This window comes from Corvus hawaiiensis, chromosome 24 (assembly GCF_020740725.1).
Source record: "Corvus hawaiiensis isolate bCorHaw1 chromosome 24, bCorHaw1.pri.cur, whole genome shotgun sequence".
Taxonomy (NCBI): domain Eukaryota; kingdom Metazoa; phylum Chordata; class Aves; order Passeriformes; family Corvidae; genus Corvus; species Corvus hawaiiensis.
The window spans coordinates 10913577-10919454 of NC_063236.1; positions in this window are offsets into that span (position 1 = coordinate 10913577).

Here is a 5878-nt window from a genome sequence, read left to right on the forward strand (position 1 = left end):
AAAAGATCAGCGGGGTTAATCTCCTTTGTCTTAGTTCTGAACTTGTTACATTTTTATGGCTGGGCTTGCATTGGATCTATTTATATTTTTCTTAATCAGATCTCACTTTACCTCAGCATTTTCTACCCAAAGCCAAAACAAGTGTGTTCTAGCTGGTGTTGTCCCAGACAGTTTGGCTGCAGCAGAGAGACACCAGCAGGATAAAAGGGGCTGCTCACAATAAAACCCAATGCATGGAAAAGGAAGGAAAAATTTCAAAGCACCAAACCCCCTGTACTGCTGAAACTTGTTTTTCTATTTGTTTCTCTTTGTTTTACCAAGGGAAATTTATGAGATGTCAGAGCTTGTTAATGTTGTTGCTGCTGGAGAAGCAACAAGCACCCTGGGCTGAAAGGCTCCAAAAAAATTAAAATAACCTAGCGAGGGAGGTGGTTGCCCAAGGCCAAACTCATTAGCTCCAGTCACTCCTCTGCTGGGGCCAGGGATGCCGACACGGAGCCAGGGATGCTGTGGAGGGGAGAGGAGGGGGACGGGACCAGCCAGTGCTGGGCACATGGGCTCTGGCCCCAGGCTGTCCTGGACATGGGGAAATGGTGCAGCAAAATCCATGTGAGAAGGTGCAACTGCAGCTGTTTTCAAAGGGAGAGATGGAAAGGAGAACAACAAGGAGAAAAAGCACATGCCCGGCTGAGAGTCTTGATGGGAGTTTTGTAAATAATTCAAGTCGCTCTCAACATGAAAAATAACGTCATTAATTCTCCTTGTGTTTCAGTAGGACAACAGCAGGAGCTGCTCTTTAGGGCTGATTTTTTCCCATCTCATCCAGGCTGGAGGATGCAGCCACCTCCTGTAGGTCTGTCTTGGAAGGGCAGTGTGGTGCTGAGGGGACTGTGGTACCCCCAGCCTGGCCAGTGGCTCTCCTAAACCACAGGACAGTGACACCCCTGTACTCCAAACAGGGGATGTGACACCCCCACTCCTCAAAGAACAGGATGGTGACACCCTGGTAGCTCAAAGCTCAGGACAGGGACTGTCCCTTTCCTCCAGGTGAGGGGGAATATTTTAACACAGAGTGTGCTCCTGTAACTGCCCAGCTCACACCAGGAGGGGAAGGTTTTCCTTAGAGCTGATGAGAAGTATTGATCTAAGGATAATTAAAAGCCTCACATTAAAGAAGTCCAGCCTGCATAATTAAAAGCCTTGCATTAAGACAGTCCAGCCTGCAGCGATGAGAACAAGCCGGGCTGCTTGGAGGAAAGCTGTGGAAGTAGCACCCGTGAGACACAAGATGTCAAATTACTCCTTGCCGTTAAATTACCTGATTAATTTAACCACTGTTTTGTGTGTGGTTGAGCCCCATTTCTATGGATGTATTCATTATTCATCAAGACTGACCTGAATATTTTAAGCAAACTGTTTTTGTCCTGCGTGTTCTTTGGTGCTGTTGGGCTCTCCAAGCTGCCGTGCGCAACCCAGGTCCCCGCAGAAACCACAGCACAGAGCAGGAGAAGAAATGTTACCCCCAGGCTGGAAATGTCTGCAGGACTTGATCAACTCTCTTCTGCAGGGGTACGAGGATTGTACCTGAATCGTGTGTAATTAATTGCACTGTGGGCTATTAATGGGCAAGTGAAGAAACCAGACAAAGAGGGGCTTGCAAGAGAATCAATTTTCTTTTCAGTGCCTTTCAGGTTTTCTGTTGGTGTGTTATGACAGATTGTGCTAGACACAGCAACTATAGGATGATGGTCTAAAGAAGACAGATATTTTCATATATTCCTTGCTACATTATGGCCACAGCCCTTAAAAATGCAAAGTTATGGGTTTGGGGTATAGGCTTCATTCCAACCACTTATTATTTTTAAACGAAACTTGAAATATTGCAGCCAGCAAAGTCTTTTGCATAAAGTATACAAAGTTTCCATTCTATTTATTTAGCTGTGATTACCCAAAACATCATCATTCTTTAAGTGCATACATTTGTCCACGTTTTGAGGGGGAAAATGTGAATAAAGCTAATTGTTGTTGTGCTTCATTAAAGCATATTTCCAGCTCTGGTTATTTATTAGCAAAGCTTCCCTGTGGATAAATGACTGTATCTCCATGCTGCAGGTTCCTGGTGAGCCATGTGAGAGCTGAGTCAGTCCAGCCCTGCATGTGACACCACTGGCAGGTCCCCAGCCCTGGGCAGGATCCAGGGAGAGCTGCTGTACCTGTAGCAGGGAACGTGAGCCTCCTGCAGCCTTTGGGGACAGGTAAGTGGATATATGCAGTGATGGCTACAGGAAACCCATGGAAAAGGTGCTGGCACGAGGTTTTTATATATTCTGAAAGCTTTTCTCACAGTGGTACCATCACCCTGCTGTGGAGACAGGCACACCTCACCAAGACAAGGATTTGACACCCCGCGGCCTCTGTCCTCCGGGGATCCAGCACCGACTCATATTGGAAAATAGACCCCCAAACCCATCCTCTCCTTCCACGGGAGTGTTGACATTTAGTTTCTTTGCACCTCTGTCTTTGAACAAAAATACTTTGTACATTTCTCTGGATAAAAGAGACTCACAGGGTTATTTTGGGAACAGTTTTTCAAGCTGGTTTCAAATTCAGCAGTGCACTAAAGGGCTGTGAGCGTGACTTTGCCTCAAGCCTGAACTAAATACATTTCTAGTTCACAAATACAAGACAAGTGCATGTCCTGGTGTCACTCAGAGGTGACAGTAAACACTTCCACGGCCCCTTGGAGCAAGACCCCTCCACGGGTGCGTGACTGGTGGGTGCAGTGTGTCCCATCCTCCCACAGGACAACGGAGCTGTCGGGCACCGGGAGGAGATAAAGGCAGTGCTCGTGTCATTAACTCTGAAATACTTCAGCAAATTATGTCCTGTGGTACTTTCGATTTCTGTCCATGAAAGTTTGGTTCCTGCGCCCTGTTTTCACTCGAGCAGCTCTGTGCTGCAGAGCTGGGGCTGTTTAACATGGAATTGGGCTGTGGGACTTGGAGCCCCTTTGGGCACTGGAAGGGACTCTAGGGCCTCCCCGAAGCCTTCTCTTCTCCAGACGGAACAGCAGGTTCTTTTCTAAGCAGCTCCATTAATGCCTGTCCTTGCCCAGAGGTGGCACAGGGAAGGAAATCTCTGAGCGTGCGGGCTCGTGGTGCTTTCCAAGCTTGTCCAAACCTCTCCCGAGCACAGCTGCTGATGAGCACGAGGGCACCCAAGCAGAGGAGGCACTCACATCCATCAGAGTAACAATTAAATCTCCCGCGTGCTGTGTTTAGGGCTATTTTGGGCAGCCTGGGGGAGTTCTGCGTCTCAAAAGCAGGTGCTGTTTGCAGGAGAGGGTGAGTGCCGCGGGCTCAGCTGTGCCGGGGGGAGGCACCGCGACTCAGGAATGTGCAGAGCAGGGAAGTTCATGCAGCTGGAAAAAAGGCTGTAGAGTCAGACGTGAGCTGTAAGCTCGTTTCTAGGAATTGCCCTTGGGGAGTGAAAAGCCCTTGGAGAGCTGAGCCTTGCGGCCGTGCTCCCGCTCCGAGCCGCCCTCCGCAGCCTCCGGCACCGCTGCAGCTGGGCCAGATGTTCCTCAGAGAAACCTGCCCTGCTCCCCTCCTGCTGCAGGCTTGGGCATTGCCATGGCTCAGTGACAGATTCTCTCTCACCCTGTAGCTTCCCTCCGGAGAGCTCTGCTCTCGGCTTTCCCATTCCCTGGAGTCTCATCGGTGCAAGTGGAGCTTTCACACGTGGAAGCACAGCACAGGTAACGGCATGGAGAAACAACAAGGGAGGTGAAACACCCCAGTCAGGACACTGAAGGGATGAGGATGTCAGGTTTTCTCAAAAATCTGTCTCTTGCACTGTCATTGAAGGGAATTTTGCCAGAAATGGGAAACAATGGTCGGTTCTCTGCGAGCACAGCAAGGTGATTTGAAAGGCGGTTGTTTGGTTATTTCAAAGGCAGCCCACAGCACCCTGATGAACACCAGCTTCCCAGGGCTCCTCCCTGTCCCTTGCGCCTCCATGAGATCAACAGTCTTTTTCTTTTGAAGGTCAGAAATGAAGGATTAGGAACTGACGCAGCTGGAGGAGCAGGTGGGGTAGCACGGCACAGCGATGCTGTGCCCGTGGGATGCAGGGAGGGGAGGGTGGGATTGCGGGGCTGGAGCGAGCTGCACCCAGCTTGGCAGGGGGAATTCCTGGTGGAATGGTGCTCTCCAGGGGCTTGCCAAATTGGGAACAGCAGCGGTGAGGATGGGGGATGCGGGGTCAGGGCTGGGGGCACCCTGGCACAGTGAGGGGGTGGCAGGGGAGGTGCTGCTCAGCGCAGCCCCTGGCACCGCAGTGTGTGCTCTGCTCCTCACTCATCCTGCACGGCATTTATCACGGTAATTATGGGATGCGTTTCCCCATAAGCACTTGTCCTTGAAGGGCGTTCGTGCTGCTGATCCCGGGGGTATTTGCGCGGGCAGGGACATGACGGATGAGTCCGGGAGGGAGACGCCTCTCTGAGGCGCCTGGGAAGCCACAGGCACACAGCACCGGGGCAGCGCCTCCTCTTCGCCTCTTCTTTCTGTGCATCTCCATTTTGCATCTGACTGTTGTCTGTGGGAGTGTTTTGTTCTCTCGGGTCACCGAAGTCAGCAACACAAATCTGATATTTCAGGCTTTCCACTTTGTTTAGATACTCCTTGAGTAAATGCTTCCCATCAGGAGGCTCCCTCAATTCCATCACTGAAAGATATATTATTAACAGTGCTTGGCTGGGATGCAGCAGCCTGGCAGGGCCCTGGCAAAACCTTCCACTAGTCCAGGGACACCTTCCACTATCCCAGGGCCCCGTCCAGCCTGGCCTTGGACACTGCCAGGGATCCTGGGATCTGGGTCACAGGTGCTCTGGGCAACCTGTGCCAGGGCCTGCCCACCCTCCCAGGGAAGAGATCTAACATTGCCCCCATCACTGAATGTACAAATTAGACATAAAATTAATGAATTAGGCACCATGTTTCTACTTACATACATGCAAGCATAGCCACATCACTGATCCAAGGAGCTCCTCATCCTCGCCGTGCACCCCCAGTAGCGCTCTTGCAAAAGATCAAAATTAGGAGATGAACACTCACCCTCTTCTGTTCCCAAAACCTCTCCCTGCAGAAATGTCAGGAGAACATGCAAGCTTCTCCAGCAGACACTTGCTCCTAGAGGAGCTGTATGTTCTCTATTCCTCTGCATGGCCAGCAGACCATTGTAGCTTGAAATCAAAATTAATTAAACCTTGTTTACCATTTGGAATTAGTGAGCTAATGAATATCATACCTCTGAGGCATCCATCTTGGTCAAATATATTGTGCCTCACAGCTGTTGTTTTCATCTAGATTAGGTTTGCTCCAGGTTTTATGAAGACCTCTACGAAGTAATAAACCTGGCGCTTATTCGACTCAAAAAAAAAATTATAAAATTTTTATTAGCTTCCAAGGAATTAGGTTTTCTAGTTTTTGTCTGGCAATAAAAGTTGATTTGTTCTCTATCTGCTTGATCGAGTACTTGGGTGCTGGCTATTACTTAAATCTAACGACTTTTTAAAAGACATTAGGGTTGTCTCCTGAGAGCAAACACACTGGGTTTGTGGAATTACACACTGATTATTCTGTTATAAATGCAGTCACACCTCTGCTATTAAATTTTACCTGCATAAACAATTCCAATATGCAGAAATACTGCTGTACAGTTATTTATACCCACTTTAGTACTGTTATTTTTTCAGCAATCGCGGTGCTTTTAAACCTGCCCTGGCTTATTTAGTACCAAGTGACAGAAAATCCAGTGTGTCATGGGGAAGCATCGCTTTCAGCCTTCTCTCTCTGGCCACCTGGATTTATTTACT